We start from the raw sequence: 4372 nt of genomic DNA, 5'->3' as shown, positions 1-4372 counted from the left end.
CCCCTAAGGGGGATCTCGGCTTTGACCCCTCCCGGCTGGCCCCGGGAATGGCTGGCTGGGAGAGTGGGCACCAGGCAGGAGCTGGAGGGGAGGGGAGTCTCCCGCGGGGTCCTCGGAGGCCTCGGAAAGCTGGCGGTGCCCCTCTGGGGCTGCAGCCGCGGGCCCTGTCCACCCATCCCCTCCAGCCTGCCCTTCTCGCCTGCCAAAGCTCATTTCCCGTCTCATAAACCTCTGTGGCGATAAGCGGCTCTCCTTGAACTCTGGCCAGGACCAGTAAAAGCGTGGGCACGGCCCAGAGCAATACAGCCCCCGGCAGCGTAAGCAGCTGGGCCCCTTCGCGTGGCAGGCGGGTCGCTCGCGCAGGCCGGCCCCTTGCCTTTGGTTCCTGCCCCTACTGCAGCGGCTGATGCTGGGGAGGGGGAGCAGGCAGCCGCCCTGTGTGGCAGATGGTTTGTGGTCCAGCCTTTGCTGCTCAGCAGAATGGTAGCCCAGGGGGCTCTGGCTTTGTCCGGGGATTGGGCTGAGACGGGAAGCGGGGGGGGGCGGACCTTTGCCTGTGCTCTACTCCCCCCCCCACCCCCATACGTGCCCAGTGGCCGAGGGTCTCCTCGGCTATTGGGTTCTGGTTTCTCCCCTTCTGGAGATAACAACCTTCTACTGCCGCCAGCTCCCGGAGCTCGTCCTTGGAGGCAGGCTGGGGCTGAGGTCTAGAGTTCCAGCCCTGCTGCTGATGTGGCACGTGGAGGTGGTTAGTTTCAGCCCTTGGAATTTAGTTCCCCCTTGTAAAAAGGGTGAGGAATTCCAGGCAAAAAAACTCCGTCCAAAAAAGATGTTCACGGTGCAAGGTCAAGCGGCTGAGAGTCAGAGTCCGGAAACGCCCTTTTTACACTCTCCCCACCCCCAATGCAGCCGGGCATCCCCGGGAAGGTTGTGCATCCAGGCGGCTCGAGCCTGGGCAGCGGTGACTGTGCAATAGATCGTGGGCTCAAGGGGGGGTAAGCAGCGGGCCAGGAGGGGGAGCTCGAGTAGGAGGAGAGCAGTGACTTTCCCTCTGGATTTGGCCCTGGGGCTACCGCTGCATCCATGCTTTCCCAGGGGACGGGCTCGAGGCTCTGCTTTTGTAAGAGGGGAGATTGACGGGTCTGTGCCCTGGTAGCAGCGGTTTAAGACAGGAGGCGGGCGGCCGGGGTGGAAGAGTCGGGCAGGCCGGGGCTAAAATGCCCGGGAGCCTTCAAACATCTCCAAGAGCGCCCGGGGCTGGCAGCTGCTCTCCACGATTCCCCCTCGCTCACGGACTTCGGATCCAGGGGGGCTGCCTTTGGGGCAGACGTGAGCTCCAGCCAGGGGCTATAGGGTGAATTGTGCCTCTTGAAGTCCTAGATGGTCTCCTGGTTCCTTCTGGCCTAGCGTACGTCTGGATCTGGATAACACACAAGGGTCTGTGTCGGCGAGAATCTCCCTCACCCGGCCCTCTGTGCACCAGCAAAGTCTGGCCCTTTTCTTGATCAACCCCCCCCCGTAGATCACGTCCTCTAGTCAGACCGGGGAGCAGGAAACTCTTGGGCATCTCCAGCTGCTGCCCTAATGTCAGACTCTTGGCCCAGGCTGGGTCAGTCCCCGCCAGGCATTTCCTCTTCGCCAGGTCCTGTCCCCTCTGGGCGTTGGCCCGTAATTCATGTCCTGGCTGGGCCGGCTCGACCTCCACTTTCCCCTGCTGGCCTGCTCTGAACTCCTGGGTCTTGGGCGGTGGCTTTCGCATGATTCCCCAGAGGGAAACTTGAACTAAAACAAAAATTACCGACGTTGTAGGGGCTCCCAGACAGTGGGTGCAAAGTGGCCGTTCCAGGCGCTCTGTGGAAATTGGATGGGAGTTTGGGGACTCCTAAAAACTGGATTTGGGGGGGAGGAGGGGGCTTAAAAATTCTGATTTTTTTTTTTTCATCGAAACCCCATTTTTTTCATTTGGGGCTGGGGGGTATGAGTCCTGCCGCTTCTGAAGTGCTTGAGCCGAGGGGCACAGAGCCCCTCTGTCCCCTTTGGGATCTAAATGCTGGTTCTTGACACGGTGTGATCACCGAACTGGAGGCCTGTATTTGGCTCCGAAAATTCTCAATTTTCCAGCCCCCCTGCACCCACGCGTCAACTTGGACATATTTTGACACAGCGCAGTAAGAACGGATGGGTCGGGTTTTCTTAAACCAGTTTGATGTGCAGCAATACATAAAACTGGCACGGACGCTCCCCCCCACCCCCCGCAAGGTTTTGGGGGCGAAAATCACCGATCCCAGGCGCGTAAACAAGCGCTGGCATTTACTAGCTCTCGCTGCCTCGAGGGGCTGAAATCCTCCCTTTACCCCTGGCCTCCATGTCAGCTGGACCCAATTGATTGGTACGGCTTGCCTCTTCCAAGTATTTCCTTATCTGCTTTTTATCTGGAGCTATGTTTTACGAGCTCCCTTCTGTAAACATGCGGGCGTTTAAAGAGACAGAGCTCCCAGCCTCCTCCCCCCAGCCTCTGGGGCCTTCGGCGTCTCAGCGCTGCCCCGAAGGAGATGTGGGTCTACGCACCTTTGAGGAACGTGGCCACGAGGTCCTGTTGATTCCAGCCTGCAGGCCCTGGCGCTGCCCTGGGTTCATCCCTCCTTGAACTAGACTTGATCTCTTCCAGCAAATAGCCAGCCTTGATTTGAAAATTTCCACTCCAGAGGAATCCTTATGCTCATAGATTTGTAGATCCCAAGGCCGGCGGGGCCCCTTGTGATCCTCTGGTCTGATCTGTAGAGCACAGGCCCAAATAATTCCCAGAGCAGATCTTTCAGACGAACGTCCAGTCTTGATTTAAAAGCCACCAGTGATGGAGAACCCATGTCCTTGGGAAATCGTTCCGGGGGTTAATTACCCTCCCCGTTAAAAATCCACGCCTTAGTCCCACTCCGAATTTGTCTAGCTTCAACTTCCAGCCGGTGTTAGACGTTTCTGGGCGGGCCCGAAGAGCCGGGTATTAAACGGTTTGTTCCTTGTGTAGATTCTTGTAGATGGGGATCAAGCCCCCCCCCCGCCCCCAGCTAACCTTCTCCTTGTTACGCTAAATCGATCGCGCTCCTGGAGTTTCTCGCGACAAGGCAGGTTTTCGAATCCTTTCATCCTTCTCCTGGCTCTTCTCTGACCCCTCTCCGATTTATCCACATCCTCCTCGAATTGTGGGCACCAGAAGCGGACCCAGGGTCCCAGCAGGGCCAGATCCAGAGGTAAAGTCACCTCTCTGCTCCTACTCAAGACCCCCCCCCCCCAGGCCGCAGCATGGTCTGGGGACCTCAGTAGGGGGCACGTGGCCCGAAGCGCTGGAGATGCCGGTTTCTTGGGCTGTAGCAGAGAAAGGCAGAAGCTGAACCCACGGCTGGGAGTTAAGGCCAGACCCCTGCCAGTGGGAAACAAGGCCCCAGTTGTACCCCCCGAGGATGGCGAACGGTTGGAACGGACTCCCCGGGGAAGGGGGGCAGTGTCCGTCTCTGGCGTGCTTGTGCCGATGAGCGGTTTCCGAGGGCAAGGCCCTGGGCACCCCAAACCTGCCGCCTGGTAGGTTTTGCTCCTGGATGACTGTGCAAGCAAAGCATGGGCAAAGAGGGCTCCTCCGTGGGCCCGGTGGCATGCCCCAAATGCCCAAAATACCTGCCAGCCCAAATCTGGTGGGCGAGCTAGCTGGGGAAAAGGGACGCCCCAGCCCAGTGGGGGCGCTGAACCGGGATCCGCCGGGTGCCTTGGATCGCTGTCGCCGATGGTTATTCCCAGTGTGTTTATTACACCCAGAGTCACGAAATGTGAGATAAGGGTCCCCCATCCCCCCGTGCCAGGTCCTGCATGGCTGCCCCCAAGATTGGGGTCCCCCTTATGCCAGGCACTGCCCAGACCTATAATTAGGTCCCAACCCCCAAAAGCTCACGGTCTCCAGAGACGGGTGGTCGATCCCATTTACCAGATGGGGAAACTGAGGCAGAGGGTGCTTGACGGGACTCACTGTGAGATATGAACCCGGCTCGCCTGCATCCCAGTGTTCACGGCACTGCGAGCGCTCCTCCCCAGCTGGGGCTGCCTGTCCTCGGTGCAGAGAACAGAACCCTTCGCCCCAGGGGTTGGGGGGGCTGCTCTCGGGGCTGGGGTTGAGGTCTCGGGTCCCTGGCTAAGGAATGGCGCAAGGATCAGCTGGACCCAGAACCCCAATGGCCTAAGGAGGGGGAAGGGTTCGGACCCCAGAGAGACAAGCACCCACACCCCGTGGGGCCAGGCGCTGCACAGACCCCCATGGAGATCAGGGTCCCCATGGAGCTGGGTGCTGCACAGACCCACAACGAGGGAGTTCTTGCTCCAGAGTCCG

The 4372-nt window shown here is 59.5% G+C and overlaps 2 protein-coding genes across 51 annotated transcripts in view; one reads left to right on the top strand and one right to left on the bottom strand.

Annotated features, from left to right (window-relative positions):
* The window catches only part of LOC119849376 (zinc finger protein 420-like), a 3142523-nt gene that overhangs the window by 669319 nt on the left and 2468832 nt on the right, over window positions 1-4372 (bottom strand). The window lies entirely within an intron of this gene.
* The window catches only part of LOC119849403 (zinc finger protein 501-like), a 1099011-nt gene that overhangs the window by 780898 nt on the left and 313741 nt on the right, over window positions 1-4372 (top strand). The gene's annotated exons all lie outside the window — the stretch shown is intronic.

Source organism: Dermochelys coriacea, chromosome 28, assembly GCF_009764565.3.
Source record: "Dermochelys coriacea isolate rDerCor1 chromosome 28, rDerCor1.pri.v4, whole genome shotgun sequence".
Lineage (NCBI taxonomy): Eukaryota > Metazoa > Chordata > Testudines > Dermochelyidae > Dermochelys > Dermochelys coriacea.
This window is presented reverse-complemented; position numbering and strand designations above follow the sequence as displayed.